We start from the raw sequence: 22,254 nt of genomic DNA, 5'->3' as shown, positions 1-22,254 counted from the left end.
CCTGCCAGAACCTGGAGGACGTGATGGAGAGCACAAAGCCAGGCCCTTCCCCATGGTGTGTGTTGGGAGATAAAAGAGTTTTGGCCTGTGCTTCAGAAAAGCACATTTTTCACCACCAGCTGATACAAGAATTGGTGCATGTCATCCAATGAGGCTCTGCAGTCTCTGCCCATGGAGGCTTGGAAAATTCATCAGGTGCAAATTCTGAACAACTTGGTGTGTCCCTCTTTCTGACAGGTTGGGCTGCAGACATCCCCCAGGTTCTCTTCCAGCCTGCCTTATCTTCAGACCCTATGGCCGACTGCTGATGGGAAGAGAGCAGATGTTTACAGGGCATGAAGCATCCTGTGCTGCATGTGACCATCTAAAACAAGATCTGAGGAAATGAAAAGAGATCGGTACACAGTGTGACTCAGTCAGTGCAAACCCTGAGGGCTACCACGGGCAGTTCTGGGCAGGATGTTTTGGGGGCACCGGGCTCTGTGCAAGACACAAATGGATCTTCTTTCCTTTTTGAAGCTATAAATCTGAAAGATGCTAATGTCAGTAACATTGCAAAAGAGAATAAAAAAATAAATGACCACAGGGTCAGGGCATGTTTTCAGCAGGTCATCTGGACACATGCTCTTCCCACTGCTCTCCAGATTTCCCCCATCCCTTGCTCGGTCTTCACTCAGATACCTCCCAATTCCCTGGCTGCTTCGTGACCATCAGGGAGTTTGGAACTTGCTCCATCCATCTATCCAAAGTCAAATGAACTCTTTTGACAACTCCTTAACTGTATTTATATCTATCCCTTCCTATCTCTGTCTAACTCATTTCTTATACAAATGTTCCCTGTGAAAGACAAGCTTTATGAGATGCAGCTTGGACATGGCATGCAGTTGAAGACTGTTTTACTATTCATTCAATTGCATCGTGTCTCTTTCTGTTTGTTCACAAAAAAATAAATCTTTCTTTGTCCATGTGCAGCTGGTTCTCTAAGGAAAGCAAGGTGGAGTCCGTGCAGAGGAGGTTTAACACTGAGAGGGTGACTTCAGAGGAAAAGTCATGCATTTCCCATGGGGCCAATGTGAGTAGAAATGGGGTGGGAAAGTCAAGGAGGATGTTTGTCTGCACAGTGTCAGAACAAACTAATTCGGGAACATCCTGGATCAACATCCATTGCTGAGTGCTGCTCCAAATTCTTTTTGAAGCCAGACTGTAATTAAGTAAACAATTTGGCCTGTTAGATGTTCATGAGCCTCTTCATCTTTAGACTCTCTCCAGACACTTCTCCAACTTGCTGTACAAGTTCTGAACACTTGAAGAAGATGATAGGAAGGCACAGGGCACACGAGGGCTCTTTAGACTGAAATGGGCCCCAGGGGAAATTTGCTGCTGAGTCCAACATCCATTGCAGAGAGAAGTTAGCAGAAAGAGCTCAAGAAGTTAAAGTCAGAAGTAGCAGTGACTTTGGAGTAAGAATAGGCCCCACGGAGGGCCATTATCAACACAGCCTCTCCAGGGACTTGTTGGAGCAGATCATTGGAAGTCATGGTTACAGGCTGACAAAGGGACTGTGATCATGGCTGTGATGCTGAGAAAACCCTTTTTGTCTCACGAAGCAGAAAGGCCGAGCCCTGATCCCCAGAGCATTGGAAGGGAGATCCTGTCCCTCATGTTGGCTCAGGGACCTTCCTGTGGCATAGGGATGGAGGTTTGTGTGATATCAAGTGAAAGTCAAGGGAACAGCAGCTCTCTTCGTGGGGTGCAAGATGTTGTGAGGACCAAGTCCCACATGGGCAATGTGCCTCATCACAGGATTTGGATGTGAGAAGGGCCCAGTCTGAACAAGTAGTCAAGCACAATGAATCTTTGAACTTCAGATCTCTCAGGCTCAAGGTGGAGGCACCACAACCTCACTGGGAGAGTTTGGCATGTTTGATGCTAATTCATGTGCAGAGCTCCTTTCCTGCAGATCAGCCCTCAGTCTGTATTGATGTGTCATCACTCCTTATCTCTCCTTCACAGCACTGTGACTCTGGCATCTCTGTGCTGTAACTCCAACATCAACACACTCCTGCCTGCTGTGACAGCCCAGTGACTCTGGCATCACTGTAATACAGACCACTGCAACAACTCAGTAATTCTGACATCACTGATGTCCATACCACCAAGTCTCTTGTCACATGGCTCTTGTCACTGAGCTTCTGTGCACTGAGACAGCACAGTGACTCCAACATCACCGTGCTCATATCCACAATCACAGAATCCTAGAATATCCTGTCCCATACCCTACTCCGTGAGTACAGCCAGGGTTGCCCCTACGCAGCTGCAGAATCAGGCACTTGTTCTTGTTTCACTTCAAGTGGTTTGTGATTGGCTAGTTCTCTAAGTCATCCACATCTCTCTGCAAGGCCTATGCACCTTCAGTGGAGTCAACAGCTCCACCCGATCCAAAATCATCAGCAAATTTCCTGAAAACATCTTCTAGTTCTTCATGTAAGCCGGTGATGAAAACATTAAAGAGAAGTGGCTCTAAAACACAGCCTTGCGAATCCCTGTTAGTGACCACTTTCCAAGCTGATGGAACCCCATTTACAATAACCCACTGGGTTATTTTACTGACCCTTCAGCCAAACGCTCACCCATCACAGTGCATTTCTATCTCTCCATATGCCAGACCATTTTTCCAGAAGGATAACGTGAGAAACAAATGCTCTACTGAAATCCTAACATATAACATCAACTGGCTTCCCTTGATCAACTACATGGGTGACCGTGTCACCAAAGGACATGAAGTTAAACAAGATCTTCCCCTCATGAACCAGAGTTGGCTGTGACCAAAAGCAACTGTTTTTCAATAACTCCCTACATCACTTTAACCATAATTTTATCTGGCACTGAAGTGACACTGACAGGTCCTTAATTGCTGGGGTCTTCTTTCTTGCTCTTCTTTAGAACTGGAACAACCTTTTTTGCTACCTTCCTGTCAACTGGGAACAGACATATCCTTAGGCTTCTTCTGATGCCTTTAAAATGAGAGCCCAGAGCAAGCTCAAGTGTCATCACAGAAAGAATGGAGATGCGTCATAGCTTTGTAATGCCTTCAACTCCACAGTATGCCACAGATGGAGCAGAGAGGAAGATCCGGCTCTTCTTTTGTGAGTTCATCCATTTGGTCAGCGGAATAACACTACATGCTCCATGGGGATAGGTGCAAAAGGCACAGGGTTCTGGTGGCATTTAGGATGGCCAAGCATACCTCCTTCTGGCTCCAACTGATGCTCAGGAAGGAGGTGTCTATCTCAGAGATTTTCCACCACAGTTTGCAAGCACTAGCACACAGCACCCCAGCACCCCATGCACCTTCATCATCACTGAGTAGTGTGTGAGCGACTGAGTTACTGCTGAATAAAGACCAAGGATTGGATGTGGGGATCACAAGCAGACACCTCATTGTACACATCTGAACTCAACTAAGAGGATTCCTGAGTGCCAGAGTCCAGTGGGGAACTTAATCCAATTTCAACCCCAGGGTTTCCATCAGTGGATGAGGTGCCTAACCCTAGAGTTAGGATGAGAGTATCTGATAGTAATAGGACAAATTTCTGTAAGCACCATCCAAACTTGGAGAGATTCAAAGCCAGGTTGGATGGGATCCTTGGGAACCTGATCTAATGGTTTACAAATCTGCCTGTGGTTAGAGGCCAGAACTAGGTGATCTGTAAAGTCCCCTCCAACCTGAACCATTCTATGATTGTGTAATGTTATGTCTGCACTGCCTGAGCTGAATCACTGGGCTGTATAAGGGAAGCCAACCTCTCCCTGTCCTGATCTGTCCCCTTAGTCATACATGCCACGAGCAGAGGTTTCCAGATTGGACATCTGCTTCTCTCATGTGCAGACGTGTCCAACCATGCTCCTGGAATCCAGTGGACATGTGGTGATTAACTGATCTGACTTGAAAGTATGTATTGCAGTGATGATCCTGCTGCCTTTCAGGAGCTGTCAGCCCTGGAATCCCCAGGACATCTCAGGGGAGATGACTGGGAAGAAGAAATCACATCCTGTGCTGCTGAGCTGTGTGGGGCACCTGGGACACATGGAGCTTCTATGAGTGGGCAGTGCTGCAGAGAGACAGCTGTGCCCAGGAGCAGCACTCATGCAGCACACAGCAGGGCTAGGGACTTGAACTGCCCGTGAAGGGGAGAGAATAGAAGGAAGAGAGCTTTCAGGCTGTGTGGCACATAAGCAGGCTGTGAGCTCACCGCAGGAACAATTCTCACAGCCCTTGGCAAGGTAAGTCTCTCACTGTAGGCAATGAAGCCACTTTTCCTGGAGGGTTCACTAAATCTGGGACATACTATTGCATGTCAGGCTGCAGACTGTAAGTTTCTTCAACAATGAATAGCCTCTGCTCCAGCTGAGGGCTTCCCTGCTGCAGCATCAGAGCACAGCCCTGAGGGCTGCTTGTCTGAGTGAGCTGCACTGCCAGCTATCTGCCCCAGGCCAGGTCCTGCAGCTTTTGGAGCAGCTAGTGCTCCTACTGACCTTAAGCTGAAGGCCGCAGGACACAGCTCGCTGTAACCTTTAAGTTCTGTGTTGGCAAGGGGATCCCTGCAAAGTTGTGGCACATGCAGAATAGTTGTGTGCTATCTGTGCGCTGTGAAACAGTATTCCCTCCTGTACCACAAGTGTAGCTGATAGCAGCATTCAGTTAGAAGTAGGGACAGAAGGCCAGTGCACTCTGTAATACACCAATACCACTGTCCTCAGAATTTAAAAGCTTTCTGTACTGTAAGAAAAGCCAGGCACCCACCCCATGCAGCCTCCCAGACTTCCCAGGACTAACTACAACCCCGCCTTATAAAGCACATCCATTTCATTAGACAGGGATTGCAAGCTATACTAGAGATATAGGATTTATAAATGCTCACTGATAAATAGCAAGGCTATTCCCGTTCTGAGTGGCTAAAGAACTTCAGAATCTCTGATGTTTTAAAAAAAAGCTGGAGGTCCTGCAGTTAGGACACAGCTGTGAAAGGTAAAGGGTGCTTACATCAGATGTGGGGTTGTTTCTTTTATTTAAGCAGAGGTTTCATGGTTACTTTGAATCATAAATAAGATCTGCTTCTTGTAGCTGACCTGTCTTCAGCTTCTTTTAGTCTTGTAGCCTTGCCTAGGGCTGTTTCAGTAACAGCACCTTATGGTCCTATGTTATTGTGCAAAGCTGTTGTTTTAAGCTTCTGTCTAGAAGAGTTGTTACATGTTCCAGACATAAGTCTGGCAGTCAGAAAGAAAGAGTTAAAAATAATAATAAAAAAAAAAGCACTGTGAGCCAAGTTACCAGGAATTACCAGGTAGAAGAGTTAGTTTCTTCATTCGGGAATGCTATTTGTTACATTTTCCTTTAAGGAAAAAAAACAAAAGCAAAAAGATGCACAGAAAGGAGGCAGTCGGTGAGCCATGCTGTGGGCCATCCCCAGCCCTCGGTGTGAGAGCAGGGCAGTCTGGGCTGAGCACGATGGATCTGTCATGACAAGGAGCAGTCCTGCAGTGCTGAGCACAGACTGCCTCAGGTTGCTGAGGTCTCCATCTGAATGAGAGGCAACGCGTTTGGCTCAGGCTGTTTGGAATTCAGGTAATGAAATGAAAGCCTTAACTCCCCCCTCCTGCCCCCAGCACCTCTTCTAACTTCCACTTTGGCCTTATCTAGTCAGGATTATCCTTCTGATACGAGGGGGCTGAAATCAGCTCCCACCAATTGCAAATGCCTCTGTATTTTCCTGTGCAAAGCCACTGTCTCCCTGTAGATACCAAGTGCCATTCCTGGACAACTCCTGTTCCTCACAGTGCTCTCAGCACCCGAGCCTGCCATCTCCAGCTCCCTGTGCTGTACCACATGCTGAGCATTGGGAACAAAAGTTTTCAGCACCTTCCAAACCAGCTCCTAGAAGTGCACATTCATATACAAAGATGGGTGCTACAAATGGCCTTCCCTCAGGAGAAGATTGTCTCTAATGAAAGCAAGGCACACAGCAGAAAACTTCCCCCAGCATCCCAGCCTTGCCCAGCCACACTTGTCCCAGGACGGCTGCAGGCTGTGCAGCCTGGTGCCCAGGGCTGTCGTGCAGAGCAGGGTCAATGCTGTGCCCCAAGGGGCTGCGTGCCGGGGTAGGGACTCTGCCGCCTGCCAGGCTCAGCACTCAGCCTGCCCAGGGAGCTGCCCAGGGGCAAAGAGCTCACAGCTACTCTGCACCAAAGGGGAATTTCCACAAGGAAGACCAATACTGGGATTTTCTGCTGTGTTTCCTATTTTCTGCTTCCAGGGGAGTGTAAAGATGTAAAGTGAGAAACAGAACATCATATATCATGTTTGAGCACACAGCTGAGAGTCCTAAAATGCTTTCAGTCTCTCTTGTTCTTATGAGCGTGTATTTTCCTTGCTGAACCAATTGAGATTCTCTTGTGTTCCCTCTCTCACTTGCAAAAATGAACATGCACCTACACAGTGCCTGCTAACAGGATGGGTTCTGATCAACAAATAGGAATGCATTGCATCTGAGCTGGTGTCTGTATGTTGAAACAGGAAAAAGATGAGGAAACACTTTCCAGGTGAAAAGTCTGCAGGCATGAGAGATATGATCGGGGAATGAGAGAAAAGTAATAGCTTAATCTTTTGAGGGGAAGAGTTTCTCAGAAGAAAACATATAACTGCCTTTATCGTGGACACCTTCTTCAGAGCAAGCCCCCACCCAGAAACAGCCCTCACGGCTGTTAGATCCTCTGCAGCCAGAGCTCTTTCAGAGTATAGGAACATCTACTCAGGCATGTGTCCGTCACCCTCTGCAGTACCTGCAGATGTGGGCAATGCAGTCTGTGAAGCTGGAAAAGAGTTGGCTTTCCCTTAATGAGAGTTATGATGCATCTCCCTGAGGCCCTTCGGAGCTGTGATCTGACCTTCAGAATGAAAATCTTTCTCATAGTTTGAGGTTATACTATCTCTTTGCGGAGTACCATCCTTGGGAGTTATTTACCCCACAGAGGGCTGCATGACTGAGGGGCCTCTTCTGAGTGCTTTCCAGCACCTTCAAGTTTATCTTGAAAGATGGTTCCGTTTTCATTTCTTCCCAGTGCTGCTCACTCCTTTGGGCAGTGACTCCTTTTCTGCAGTGAAGCACAGCAGTTAACAGGTGCTAAAGCCTTACCCGAGGGGTGCTTTCCCCATTCTGTACTTGTTCTTCTTTAATACATACTGTTTTCTGAACTCATTAATTGAATTTCCATGTTCTGCTGTGAGTTTATAATATCATTGTGAAGACGTGATTAGAAGTTAAGTTTCACTGCGAGTTTATTGATGGAAATACAATAGTAAATGTCATTGTAAATACATTTTTGAAGGAGATTTCAAGGGTTATGATTATTTTCCTTACCTCTACTCTAAACAGGTGGCAAACGTAGCCTAGCTCTTGAAAAGGTTTCCATGCGTCGCCTGCGCGTCGTGGGGGGGTGGGGGGGAGGAGGGGGGGTTGGTGTGGGGGCAGGACCGGCCCCTGGCCGCGTTCCCTTTCCCCCCCCACCACCACCCCGGCCGAAGAGCCGGGCGGAGGTTTAAAGACTCGGGCTGCCCGCGGCGCGTTCCGCGAGGGCGCGGGTCCGGGGGGCGGTCGGCCGGCCGGCGGGAAAGGGCGCGGGGTGTGAGAGGAGACGCGGTGGCGCGCCTCCCCCCCGGCCTCTCGAGCCCGCCGGGCGGCGTCCGCCCCCTGGTCTAACCGGCGTGAGGCGTCCCGCATCCCGTCTCCGGGCGCGCCCCCTTCCTTGGGCTTCGTCTCCCGCCGCCGCCTCAGATCTCGCGCCGCGCGGCGCGAAGGGGGAGGTCGGGCGGCCGAACCGGCGGGGTGCACCGCTTCCTTCCCTCCGGCACAGCTGGGGGTAGACCTGGCGGGCCGAGCTTCCCGGCGGCCTTTTCTGCCCAGAGCCAGGGGGTTGACCTGGCCGACTTTTTCTTTTCTTTCTTTCCCTTTCCCTCCCCTTTCAATTTCCTTTCTCCTTTCCTGTTTCCTTTCTTCTTTCCTTATCTATCTGTCTGTCTGTCTGTCTATCTATCTACCATCTAATATTCTCTTCCAGAGCCCCCGCCCCCCTACTTGTGGAGTCTGCCGCGAGAGCTGCCTGCCTCCAGAGGTGCAGCATATATATTTTTTTCTAGCTAACATTTCATTATTTCTTTAACTTTTTTTGCGGCAACAGTTATTTATTTATTTATTTATTTCGAAAAAAATATGTATTTATTTTTTTCATCATTATATTTCTTATTTATTTGCCATTTGCTCTTTTTAATTATTTTTTATCTTCACAAAATTTCGAAAAAAAATCTTTAAAAATTTTTAGTTAATATTTTTCACTTTTCATCATTATTTCAGTAAAAGAAAATTATTTTTGTATTTTTTATTTCTGCTCTTTATATCAAAGTATTTAACTTTTTAAATCATTCTCTTTCTTAATTATTTACTTCTAATCCGTTTTTAATTGTATTTGTTTTTAAATTTTTATTTTTTAATTAGTTATCATTTATTCAATTCCAAATATATAACTATTCAATTCTTTAATCAATTTTAATTATTTAATTGTAGCTCTTTTAAATTATTTTTTCATTACTTAGTTAACAATTTATTTTTTCTCATTGTTCAATTTTTAATTATTTACTTTTCCATTTCTAATTACTTCTTTATTTTTATGTATTAATTTCACGAAATAATATATTATAAATTATTTTTATTTCGTGACTGTTTTTAAATTATATTTATTTACTATTTTTCTTTTTTTGCAGTAATTTTATTCCTTTTTAATTATTTATATATTTTTCACAATTTAAATTTCTTTCCATTTTCAAATCTATTTTCACAAATACCTTTGTAAAAGAAAACTTATGAATTCTCAAATTTAGTTTTTTCATTTTTAAAATTTATTTCCCAAAAAATATTTTTTTTCATTTTTTATTTGTTTTTGTTTCAAAAAAATATTTAATTTTTTTAAATTATTTTTTATTTCTATTTCACCTGTTGAAATTCTTTTTCATATGTCTCTCAAAAGTAAAATTTTTTATTACAAAAATATAACATCGTTCGATTATTTTCTTTTTCCTATCGATATATATTTTAACTATTTATGTAACTGCGATCGCGCCCCCTGCCCCCCATCCTTCTCCCCGCCCACCGCTGCAGCGCCTTCCACGAGGGCGGGCTGGCTGGCGGGCCGCGGGCAGACGGGTAGACCTGTCGGCCCGCTCGCTTCCCCCTCCCAGTCCCCTCGGCCCCGTGTTTTTTTTTTTTCATTTATTTATCCGTGATTGTTTTTATTTTTACTTCTTAATTATTTTCGTCCGGCCGAAGATTCCTTCTTCAGCGGGGTAGACGTGATGAGGCAGCCAGGCTGGGATCGGTGTCTCTCTCCCTCTGCCTCCCTCTCTCCCACCCTTAACACCCCCACCCCCCTCCTCCAACCTTACCTCCCACAGATCCACCCCGCCCGACGTCTGTGTCATGTTTTTACCGAACTTTTTATTACTTTTATTTTAAGTGCTTTTGTGTTTTTTTTGGGGGGAAGGGGTTGGTGGTGGTGGTGAAAGGCGGTTTGTTTGGTTTTTTTTAATTAAAATGAATAATTATTGAATTAATTATTGAATAATGAATACTTTCTTTGTTTTTTTGTCTTAAGACAAAAATACTTTTTCATCTTTTTAATTTGTTTTCTTCGTATTTATATATATATATATATATTTCAATTTCTGGCCGATTTTTTTTTTTCAATGGGGGGGAGTGGTTGGTCAGGAGGGCTGCCTCTTTATTTTTATATAACTTATATACGTATTTAGGTATGTACGTACGTATGTTTGTATTGTGCACCTAAATCCCATTTCTTTTTTTTTTCTCCCAGTCACAACGCTCCAGCCAGACTCGGCAGCCAGCTTTTTCTGAACCTCCACGCCAGATCCGTCGGCCAATTGCTTTTGATTTTTTCCTCCCCAATATTCTTCCTCCCTCCCTCCCTTTGTTCCTTCACTGAGATCTGTTGTCTTGTCAGCTGCCTGTCCGTCCCTCCTTCTGTCCGTCCTTTTTTCTGCTTACCGGGACTTCGCTCGCTTGAGCGAGCTGTGGGGTTTTTCCACCTTGCTCCCCGTCCCCCTCACCCTGGACCCGCCCTGGCCTGCTGTCCTTCCTTTGGGCTGCCCTTCCTTTGGTTGTTTTGGGGCTATTTTTTTTTTATTCTTTTTTGTAAGGCAGTGGGGTAGGGCAGAGGGGCAAGGCAGATAACACCATCAGCCCCATGGCTGCCCCATGGGGTTTGTCAGTACCCCACTGTTTCCCCCATAGATTCAGTGCAGGGTCCCACATCAGCCCCGTATCACCTGTGCCCCATACTTGAACCAGAGCTGCCCCAGATCGCTCCCCACATCCACCCCACAGATGCTTCACGCATCCCTATAGAGTTCTCCCACCCAAAAAAAACCTGTCCCCATTAAAAGCCCATAGTGCCCCATCAAAACCCACAGAGACCCCTTAGTACTCCACTGAGCCCCATAGAGGCTCCACAGAGACACACTGGGACCCATAGAGCCTTACAGCGGCCCCTTAGTGCACCATAGGGACCCATAGACCCTGCTCAGCTGCCTGGGCACGCTGCTGGCTCCTGCTCGGACAGCTGTCAGGGGGCACACCAAGGTCCCGCCCCATCAGGCGCTTTTCCGCCCGCTTTTCCTGCCTGTGTGGTGGCCTGGGGTGGCTGTGACCGACCACGAGCGCACGCCGCTTGGCCCCCCCTTTCAAGCATGTACGGCTTTGACTCAGCCCATCCACCTGCTCTGCCCAGGTCCCTCCGTAGCACCCTTCAGCTCAAGGGGGGTTGTGTGAGGTGGGTCTGTCATGGCACAGCGGCAGCAGATTTACTGGCGGAAGGGCGTTCACCAGGCCCCTCTCTGTGTGGCTTAGGTCTCAAGTCCTGGAAGTTCAACTGCCTTGAGAGTCACCCAGGCACCTGGTGAAAAGGAAACATAGAGCGAGAGGAGAGATGAAGAAAGAAACAAACCGGCGCAGGAGGGACACCGAGACTTTACGGGCAGTCTCCCACCGGACGAGGCCGCTGAGATTCTTGTCCTCCTCACCTGTGCCCCACAGACGTCCCACAGCCGCCCTGTAGCTGGACCAGATCCTTCCCAACATCTGCCCCACAGATGCCCCACACATCCCTATAGAGTTCCCCCCCCCTAAAAAAATACCGATTCCACAGATACCTCCTTAAGACCCCATAGTGCCCCATCCAAAACCCTAGAGCCCCATAAGGACACACTGGGACCCAGGGTCCCCCAGACACCCTATAGAGCCTTACAGAAAACCCTTAGTGCCCCATGGAGAGCAAAAGGGACCCCATAGTGCCCCATAGCGAGCCACAGGGACCCTAGAATTAACACTGTTCCCAAGAGAGCACCATAGGGACCCCATAAAGAGAACATTCTGCCGCACAGTGCTCCACACAGACTCGGTAGAGCCTTAGAGACCCCTTAGTGCCCCACAGAGATCCACAGGAACACCATTGTGCCCACACAGCCACCCGCAGTTTCCCATAGAGACCCATAAGGATCCTTTTGGGGGCGGGAGAGGGGCTGCATGTCTGCACGCCTGTAGCGCCTCGCTTACCCGATTTTCCGTTTTTTTCCCGCTTGGGGCACTGACCCATCTCCCCGGCCGTCCGGTTCTCCCGGAAGGTCGAGGTCCCACCCCGTCAGGCGCTTTTCCGCCCGCTCCTCCCCGAGCCCGTGCGGCGCCCCGGGGTGGCCGTGACCGACCCCGAGCTCCCGCCGCTTGGCCCCTTTCAAGCGCGTACGGCTTACCTCGGCCCGTCCGCCCGCTCTTCCCGGGTCCCTCCGCAGCACCCGCCGCGAGCCCGGTGCGGCTTAGGTCTCAAATACCCGACCTAGGACCGCGTCGGGAGTCAAAGGAAACAACGGGAGAGCGATGCCGACACGCAACGGGCGCTCTGCCGCCCGACCGCGCCACGCGACCGCCGACAAGATGGCGGACGGTCGCTTCCGGTTCATGCTCGGGAATGTCGGGAGGGCTCCGCCCGGCCCCTGCCGGCCCCGCCCAACTCGCGCGCTCCGCAGCGACGGCCAGAGGGCGCTGCCGGCGGGGGCTCGCGATCTCCGGACAGGTCTACCCGGCGCACACGCACCCGAAAGCTCCGCATCGGCGTAGGTTCCCGTGTGTGCACAGGGTGGCTCGCCGGGTCGGTCCGGTCCTGCGGCGAACCGCGTGTCCCGTACGTCAGCGGCAAGAGTCCGCTGCCGGCGAGTTTGGTATTCCCAGGGCCAGGTCTGCCCAGCCCGGATGGCTCCATGCCGGTGCCGCTTGGGGACGCCGGACCCGACCCGCGTTCTCGGCCACGGACGATCCGGTCGCGAGCGGAGGCGACAACGGACAGAGGTGTCAGCCGGGGAGCCGTGCGATCTCTGGCCACGTCTACCCGGTTCCGAGGGAGCTGAGCTTGCCAAGTGGAGGCGACTAGAGGGCGCTCCGGGGTCGTCGTGCAATGTTCGGCCACGTCTACCCTGCTCCGACGGAGCTGAGCGTTCCGAGCAGGGGTCTAGAGGGCGCTCCCGGGGCGGCTTGCGTTTTGCGGCCACGTCTACCTGGTTACGACGGAGCTGGGCGTACTAAGTGGTGTTGCCTAGAGGGCGCTCCGGAATCGTGCTACGTCCGGCCACGTCTACCTCGCTCCGAAGGAGCCGAGCGCTCCGTGGAGGCGCCTAGAGGGCGCTGCCGGGGCGGCTTGCGGTCTCCGGCCACGTCTACCCGGTTTCGAGGGAGTTGGACGTGCCAAGCGGAGGCGCCTAGAGGGCGCTGCCGGGGCGGCTTGCGGTCTCCGGCCACGTCTACCCGGTTTCGAGGGAGTGCGTAAAAAACGGGAGATGCCTAGAGGGCGCTACGTGGTTGTCGTGCAATGTCCAGCCAGGTCTACCCAACTCCGACTGAGTCGAGAGCTCCGCGGCGGCTTGGAGATGGCGCGGACGAGTGGCTTGCCGTCTCTGGCCAAGTGTGCCCGGAACCGGGCGAACCTCTCGCGCTTCCCGAACGGCGGCAGCGAGAAATCACAGCGCGTGTTTAAAAAACGCCGGCCACGTCTACCCGGTAACAGCCGTTCGGCGCTGACCCGAACGGCGGCGGCGAGAGCTCTCTGCCCGTGCTTCTCGGAAACGGCGGCCACGTCTACCCTGCTAAAGCCGTCTCGAACGTTTGCGTCCGGTGCTCGATGCCGGAGCCGCTTGGGAACGCCGGACCCGCGTTCCCGGCTACGGCCGTTGCTGTCGCTCGTCGCGAGCGGCGGCGCCGGCGGACGGAGGTGTCAGCCGGGGCGCCGCGCGGTCTCCGGCCACGTCTACCCGGTTCCGACGGAGCTGAGCGTTCCGAGGGGTCTAGAGGGCGCTGCCGTGGCGGCTTGCGTTTTGCGGCCACGTCTACCCTGCTCCGATGGAGCTGAGCGCTCCGTGGAGGTGTCTAGGGGGCGCTATAGGTTTGCGGATTGCCGTCGCCTGCCACGTCTACCCGGTTCCGACGGAGTCGAGCGCTCCGCGACGGCTTGGAGATGGCGCGGACGAGTGGCTTGCCGTCTCCGGCCAAGTTGTGCCCGGAACCGGGCGAACCTCTCGCGCTTCCCGAAGGGCGGCAGCGAGAAATCACAGCGCGTGTGTTTAAAAAACGCCGGCCACGTCTACCCGGCAACAGCCGTTCGGCGCTAAACCGAACGGCGGCGGCGAAAGATCACCGCGCGTTTTGAAAACGCCGGCCACGTCTACCCGGCAACAGCCGTTCCGCGCTAACCCGAACGGCGGCGGCGAGAGCTCTCTGCCCGTGCTTCTCGGAAACGGCGGCCACGTCTACCCTGCTAAAACGGTCTCGAACGTTTGCGTCCGGTGCTCGATGCCGGTGCCGCTTGGGAACGCCGGACCCGCGTTCCCGGCTACGGCCGTTACGGTCGCTCGTCGCGAGCGGCGGCGCCGGCGGACGGAGGTGTCAGCCGGGGCGCCGCGCGGTCTCCGGCCACGTCTACCCGGTTTCGAGGGAGTTGGACGTGTCAAGCGTAGGCGCCTAGAGGGCGCTGCCGGGGCGGCTTGCGTTTTGCGGCCACGTCTACCCGGTTTCGACGGAGATGGCGTACCAAGCGGTGTTGCCTAGAGGGCGCTCCGGGGTCGTCGTGCAACGTCCGGCCACGTCTACCCTGCTCCGATGGAGCTGAGCGCTCCGTGGAGGTGTCTAGGGGGCGTTAAGGTTTGCGGATTGCCGTCGCCTGCCACGTCTACCCGGTTCCGACAAAGTCGAGCGTTCCGCGGCGGCTTGGAGATGGCGCGGACGAGTGGCTTGCCGTCTCCGGCCAAGTGTGCCCGGAACCGGGCGAACCTCTCGCGCTTCCCGAACGGCGGCGGCGAGAAATCACAGCGCATGTGTTTAAAAAACGCCGGCCACGTCTACCCGGCAACAGCTGTTCGGCGCTAACCCGAACGGCGGCGGCGAAAGATCACCGCGCGTTTTGAAAACGCCGGCCACGTCTACCCGGCAACAGCCGTTCCGCGCTAACCCGAACGGCGGCGGCGAGAGCTCTCTGCCCGTGCTTCTCGGAAACGGCGGCCACGTCTACCCTGCTAAAACGGTCTCGAACGTTTGCGTCCGGTGCTCGATGCCGGTGCCGCTTGGGAACGCCGGACCCGCGTTCCCGGCTACGGCCGTTGCGGTCGCTCGTCGCGAGCGGCGGCGCCGGCGGACGGAGGTGTCAGCCGGGGCGCCGCGCGGTCTCCGGCCACGTCTACCCGGTTCCGACGGAGCTGAGCGTTCCGAGGGGTCAAGAGGGCGCAGCCGTGGCGGCTTGCGGTCTGCGGCCACGTCTACCCGGTTTCGACGGAGATGGCGTACCAAGCGGTGTTGCCTAGAGGGCGCTCCGGGGTCGTCGTGCAACGTCCGGCCACGTCTACCCTGCTCCGATGGAGCTGAGCGCTCCGTGGAGGTGTCTAGGGGGCGCTATAGGTTTGCGGATTGCCGTCGCCTGCCACGTCTACCCGGTTCCGACGGTGTCGAGAGCTCCGCGGCGGCTTGGAGATGGCGCGGACGAGTGGCTTGCCGTCTCCGGTCAAGTTGTGCTAGGAACCGGGAGAACCTCTCGCGCTTCCCGAACGGTGGCGGCGAGAAATCACAGCGTGTGTTTAAAAAACGCCGGCCACGTCTACCCGGCTACAGCCGTTCCGCGCTAACCCGAACGGCGGCGGCGAGAGCTCTCTGCCCGTGCTTCTCGGAAACGGCGGACACGTCTACCCTGCTAAAGCCGTCCCGAACGTTTGCGTCCGGTGCTCGATGCCGGAGCCGCTTGGGAACGCCGGACCCGCGTTCCCGGCTACGGCCGTTGCGGTCGCTCGTCGCGAGCGGCGGCGCCGGCGGACGGAGGCGTCAGCCGGGGCGCCGCGCGGTCTCCGGCCACGTCTACCCGGTTCCGACGGAGCTGAGCGTTCCGAGGGGTCTAGAGGGCGCAGCCGTGGCGGCTTGCGTTTCACGGCCACGTCTACCCGGTTCCGACGGATCGGACGTGCCAAGCGGAGGCGCCTAGAGGGCGCAGCCGTGGCGGCTTGCGGTCTGCGGCCACGTCTACCCGGTTTCGACGGAGATGGGCGTTCCAAGCGGTGTTGCCTAGAGGGCGCTCCGGGGTCGTCGTGCAACGTCCGGCCACGTCTACCTCGCTCCGACGGAGTCGAGCGCTCCGAGCGGTGGCGCCTAGAGGGCGCTGCCGGGGCGACTTGCGGCCTCCGACCACGTCTACCCGGTTTCGAGGGAGTGCGTAAAAAACGGGAGATGCCTAGAGGGCGCTACGTGGTTGTCGTGCAGTGTCCAGCCAGGTCTACCCAGCTCCGACGGTGTCGAGAGCTCCGCGGCGGCTTGGCGATGGCGCGGACGAGTGGCTTGCCGTCTCCGGTCAAGTTGTGCTAGGAACCGGGAGAACCTCTCGCGCTTCCCGAACGGTGGCGGCGAGAAATCACAGCGCGTGTGTTTAAAAAACGCCGGCCACGTCTTCCCGGCTACAGCCGTTCCGCGCTAACCCGAACGGCGGCGGCGAAAGATCACCGCGCGTTTTAAAAAACGCCGGCCACGTCTACCCGGCAACAGCCGTTCCGCGCTAACCCGAACGGCGGCGGCGAGAGCTCGCTGCCCGTGCTTCTCGGAAACGGCGGCCACGTCTACCCTGCTAAAGCCGTCTCGAACGTTTACGTCCGGTGCTCGATGCCGGTGCCGCTTAGGAACGCCGGACCCGCGTTCCCGGCTACGGCCGTTGCGGTCGCTCGTCGCGAGCGGCGGCGCCGGCGGACGGAGGTGTCAGCCGGGGCGCCGCGCGGTCTCCGGCCACGTCTACCCGGTTCCGACGGAGCTGAGCGTTCCGAGGGGTCTAGAGGGCGCTGCCGTGGCGGCTTGCGTTTTGCGGCCACGTCTACCCGGTTTCGACGGAATCGGACGTGCCAAGCGGAGGCGCCTAGAGGGCGCAGCCGTGGCGGCTTGCGGTCTCCAGCCACGTCTACCCGGTTCCGACGGAGCTGATCGTTCCGAGGGGTCTAGAGGGCGCTGCCGTGGCGGCTTGCGTTTTGCGGCCACGTCTACCCGGTTTCGAGGGAGGTGGCGTACCAAGCGGCTTTGCCTAGAGGGTGCTCCGGGGTCGTCGTGCAACGTCCGGCCACGTCTACCCTTCTCCGATGGAGCTGAGCGCTCCGTGGAGGTGTCTAGGGGGCGCTGTAGGTTTGCGGATTGCCGTCGCCTGCCACGTCTACTCGGTTCCGAGGGAGTCGAGCGCTCCGCGGCGGCTTGGAGATGGCGCGGACGAGTGGCTTGCCGTCTCCGGCCAAGTGTGCCCGGAACCGGGCGAACCTCTCCCGCTTCCCGAACGGCGGCAGCGAGAAATCACAGCGCGTGTGTTTAAAAAACGCCGGCCAAGTCTACCCGGCAACAGCCGTTCGGCGCTAAACCGAACGGCGGCGGCGAAAGATCACCGCGCGTTTTAAAAACGCCGGCCACGTCTAGCCGGCAACAGCCGTTCCGCGCTAACCCGAACGGCGGCGGCGAGAGCTCTCTGCCCGTGCTTCTCGGAAACGGCGGCCACGTCTACCCTGCTAAAGCCGTCTCGAACGTTTGCGTCCGGTGCTCGATGCCGGTGCCGCTATGGAACGCCGGACCCGCGTTCCCGGCTACGACCGTTGCTGTCGCTCGTCGCGAGCGGCGGCGCCGGCGGACGGAGGTGTCAGCCGGGGCGCCGCGCGGTCTCCGGCCACGTCTACCCGGTTCCGACGGAGCTGATCGTTCCGAGGGGTCTAGAGGGCGCTGCCGTGGCGGCTTGCGTTTTGCGGCCACGTCTACCCGGTTTCGACGGAGATGGGCGTTCCAAGCGGTGTTGCCTAGAGGGCGCTCCGGGGTCGTCGTGCTACGTCCGGCCACGTCTACCTCGCTCCGACGGAGTCTAGCGCTCCGAGCGGTGGCGCCTAGAGGGCGCTGCCGGGGCGGCTTGCGGCCTCCGACCACGTCTACCCGGTTTCGAGGGAGTGCGTAAAAAACGGGAGATGCCTAGTGGGCGCTACGTGGTTGTCGTGCAGTGTCCAGCCAGGTCTACCCTGCTCCGACGGTGTCGAGAGCTCCGCGGCGGCTTGGAGATGGCGCGGACGAGTGGCTTGCCGTCTCCGGTCAAGTTGTGCTAGGAACCGGGAGAACCTCTCGCGCTTCCCGAACGGTGGCGGCGAGAAATCACAGCGCGTGTGTTTAAAAAACGCCGGCCACGTCTACCCGGCAACAGCCGTTCGGCGCTAACCCGAACGGCGGCGGCGAAAGATCACCGCGCGTTTTAAAAAACGCCGGCCACGTCTACCCGGCAACAGCCGTTCCGCGCTAACCCGAACGGCGGCGGCGAGAGCTCTCTGCCCGTGCTTCTCGGAAACGGCGGCCACGTCTACCCTGCTAAAGCCGTCTCGAACGTTTGCGTCCGGTGCTCGATGCCGGTGCCGCTTGGGAACGCCGGACCCGCGTTCCCGGCTACGGCCGTTGCGGTCGCTCGTCGCGAGCGGCGGCGCCGGCGGACGGAGGTGTCAGCCGGGGCGCCGCGCGGTCTCCGGCCACGTCTACCCGGTTCCGACGGAGCTGAGCGTTCCGAGGGGTCTAGAGGGCGCTGCCGTGGCGGCTTGCGTTTTGCGGCCACGTCTACCCGGTTTCGACGGAGATGGGCGTACCAAGCGGCTTTGCCTAGAGGGCGCTCCGGGGTCGTCGTGCAACGTCCGGCCACGTCTACCCTGCTCCGATGGAGCTGAGCGCTCCGTGGAGGTGTCTAGGGGGCGCTGTAGGTTTGCGGATTGCCGTCGCCTGCCACGTCTACCCGGTTCCGACGGAGTCGAGCGCTCCGCTGCGGCTTGGAGATGGCGCGGACGAGTGGCTTGCCGTGTCCGGCCAAGTGTGCCCGGAACCGGGCGAACCTCTCGCGCTTCCCGAACGGCGGCAGCGAGAAAACACAGCGCGTGTGTTTAAAAAACGCCGGCCACGTCTACCCGGCAACAGCCGTTCGGCGCTAAACCGAACGGCGGCGGAGAAAGATCACCGCGCGTTTTAAAAACGCCGGCCACGTCTACCCGGCAACAGCCGTTTCGCGCTAACCCGAACGGCGGCGGCGAGAGCTCTCTGCCCGTGCTTCTCGGAAACGGCGGCCACGTCTACCCTGCTAAAGCCGTCTCGAACGTTTGCGTCCGGTGCTCGATGCCGGTGCCGCTTGGGAACGCCGGACCCGCGTTCCCGGCTACGACCGTTGCTGTCGCTCGTCGCGAGCGGCGGCGCCGGCGGACGGAGGTGTCAGCCGGGGCGCCGCGCGGTCTCCGGCCACGTCTACCCGGTTCCGACGGAGCTGAGCGTTCCGAGGGGTCTAGAGGGCGCTGCCGTGGCGGCTTGCGTTTTGCGGCCACGTCTACCCGGTTCCGACGGAGTCGGACGTGCCAAGCGGAGGCGCCTAGAGGGCGCAGCCGTGGCGGCATGCGGTCTGCGGCCACGTCTACCCGGTTTCGACGGAGATGGGCGTTCCAAGCGGTGTTGCCTAGAGGGCGCTCCGGGGTCGTCGTGCAACGTCCGGCCACGTCTACCTCGCTCCGACGGAGTCGAGCGCTCCGAGCGGTGGCGCCTAGAGGGCGCTGCCGGGGCGGCTTGCGGCCTCCGGCCACGTCTACCCGGTTTCGAGGGAGTGCGTAAAAAACGGGAGATGCCTAGTGGGCGCTACGTGGTTGTCGTGCAGTGTCCAGCCAGGTCTACCCAGCTCCGACGGTGTCGAGAGCTCCGCGGCGGCTTGGAGATGGCGCGGACGAGTGGCTTGCCGTCTCCGGTCAAGTTGTGCTAGGAACCGGGAGAACCTCTCGCGCTTCCCGAACGGTGGCGGCGAGAAATCACAGCGCGTGTGTTTAAAAAACGCCGGCCACGTCTACCCGGCAACAGCCGTTCCGCGCTAACCCGAACGGCGGCGGCGAGAGCTCTCTGCCCGTGCTTCTCGGAAACGGCGGCCACGTCTACCCTGCTAAAGCCGTCTCGAACGTTTGCGTCCTGTGCTCGATGCCGGTGCCGCTTGGGAACGCCGGACCCGCGTTCCCGGCTACGGCCGTTGCGGTCGCTCGTCGCGAGCGGCGGCGCCGGCGGACGGAGGTGTCAGCCGGGGCGCCGCGCGGTCTCCGGCCACGTCTACCCGGTTCCGAGGGAGCTGAGCGTTCCGAGGGGTCTAGAGGGCGCTGCCGTGGCGGCTTGCGTTTTGCGGCCACGTCTACCCGGTTTCGACGGAGATGGGCGTACCAAGCGGCTTTGCCTAGAGGGCGCTCCGGGGTCGTCGTGCAACGTCCGGCCACGTCTACCCTGCTCCGATGGAGCTGAGCGCTCCGTGGAGGTGTCTAGGGGGCGCTGTAGGTTTGCGGATTGCCGTCGCCTGCCACGTCTACCCGGTTCCGACGGAGTCGAGAGCTCCGCGGCGGCTTGGAGATGGCGCGGACGAGTGGCTTGCCGTCTCCGGCCAAGTGTGCCCGGAACCGGGCGAACCTCTCGCGCTTCCCGAACGGCGGCAGCGAGAAATCACAGCGCGTGTGTTTAAAAAACGCCGGCCACGTCTACCCGGCAACAGCCGTTTCGCGCTAACCCGAACGGCGGCGGCGAGAGCTCTCTGCCCGTGCTTCTCGGAAACGGCGGCCACGTCTACCCTGCTAAAGCCGTCTCGAACGTTTGCGTCCGGTGCTCGATGCCGGTGCCGCTTGGGAACGCCGGACCCGCGTTCCCGGCTACGGCCGTTGCGGTCGCTCGTCGCGAGCGGCGGCGGCGGCGGACGGAGGTGTCAGCCGGTGCGCCGCGCGGTCTCCGGCCACGTCTACCCGGTTCCGAGGGAGCTGAGCGTTCCGAGGGGTCTAGAGGGCGCTGCCGTGGCGGCTTGCGTTTTGCGGCCACGTCTACCCGGTTTCGACGGAGATGGGCGTACCAAGCGGTGTTGCCTAGAGGGCGCTCCGGGGTCGTCGTGCAACGTCCGGCCACGTCTACCTCGCTCCGACGGAGTCGAGCGCTCCGAGGAGGCGCCTAGAGGGCGCTGCCGGGTCGGCTTGCCGTCTGCGGCTAGGTCTACCCGGCGTCAGGTTCTCTTGGTCTTCGCGGCCTGGGTGGGGGGGGTGGTGGCGCTGTTGCTCCGGAGGTCCCAGAGGCGTCGCTGTCGTTTTGTGCCTCCAGTTACGTCTAGGTAAAGCCCGGCTTGTGTCCGAGCAGGCGCCGGTAGTCGGCGCCCGAGTTGCGCGACTCTTTTTTCTGGATGCCTTTCCTGTCCGTCTATAGGAGAGAGTGCGTACTCTGCTCCGGAGACGGCGATGTGCGGGCGCTCACGGGCGAGTTTGGCCGGCTGGCGAGGACGTTTGGCGGCGGCGGCGGCGGCGGTTTTCTCAAGCGCCGGTTCTTCGTTCGATCGGGTCCGGTGGTGTTGGTCGGTGTCACCCCTCCCCGTCCCCGCCGTTCCGAGAACTGAGGGCGGCCACGAGCGAAAAAAAGCCGGAGAAGGCGACAGTGAGAAGGGATCGTAGCCGGCTCCCGCGGCACCAGGGCAAACGCTGGCGAGGAAACGAGCGGGCGAGAGAGAAAAAAAAACAAAACAGAAGGGCACGGGCCGGTCCGCCGGCCCCTCGAATGCGCGCAGGGGGAGTCCCCGGCGGCTACGAAAAGCGGTGGTGGTGGGTGTCCCAGGGCGCTCGGTGAAGAGCCGGGACCCCGAGCTCGTTGGTCGTGGCGGCGGCGCCTCGTTTTTTTGCACCTCATCCTCACCCGCACGCAGGAGCCCATCTGATCCCCAGGCGCTCCTCGGGCACGTCGGAGAGGCTTCCCGGCGGGCTGGCTCAATCCCGCTCCCCGACTCGCTCGGGGTAGCGTGGGGCGGGCTGGTGTTCAGGCACGGGCGAGCACCTCTCGCGGTACGTTGTCCACGCACACCCGCCTGCACAGCGTTGCGGTGTCTTTCCGCCGCTTCACAGGAAGGGCTCGCGCCTTCCGCCTTGCAGACCTTCCTTCCATCGATCGATGAGGCCACTCGGGTCGCGTCGGAGAGGGCCCCCGGCGGCTCGGCGCTTCGGCGTCCGGTGTTCAGGCACGGGCGGCCTCCTCTCCAGTTCGCTTCCCGTAGCACGCGAGGTGAAACGTGCCTCGTCCGCTGGAGCGAGAGCGGCGGTGGCTTTGGCGGCTTTGGGGCACTCAGCCCGGGCTGCGCTCGCTCGTCCGCCCGCCCTCTCGGCTCCCAGGGACGGGCTCGTCCGACCGAAGCCGGCTGTGTGACTGCCGAGCGGCCCCGCGAGCCGCAGGTGTACCGCGTTTGTGGTGCGAGGTGCCGGCGTCTGCCTCGGTTCGGGGTCCGTCGGGTGCCGGCCGCGAGCAGCCACGCGGCGGGGTGGCAAACGAGGGGAAAACCGGAAAGCAAAAGAAAAGAAGAGGCGAATAAGTTGGGGGCTGCGCGCGGGCGAGCCCAGAGCCTCTGCGCGGCGCGTCCCACGATCGTAACGCTGCCTCGGGGGTCCGTCCCCTCTGCCTATTACGGGCCGCCGCAGACCCAGGTCGGTTTCCCTGCCGCGTCCCCGCCCGCTGCGGAGCGTGCCGCCCCGGGAAAGGGTCCTCGAGCCGAGGGGCCGCGCCCGCCTCGAGGTCGCGTTCTCCTCTAGCACGTCCG

The sequence above is a fragment of the Cyrtonyx montezumae genome, unplaced genomic scaffold, assembly GCF_038088225.1.
Source record: "Cyrtonyx montezumae isolate F1298 unplaced genomic scaffold, pur_monq_1.0 scaffold_48, whole genome shotgun sequence".
Lineage (NCBI taxonomy): Eukaryota > Metazoa > Chordata > Aves > Galliformes > Odontophoridae > Cyrtonyx > Cyrtonyx montezumae.
Note: the sequence above shows the minus strand (reverse complement) of the source record.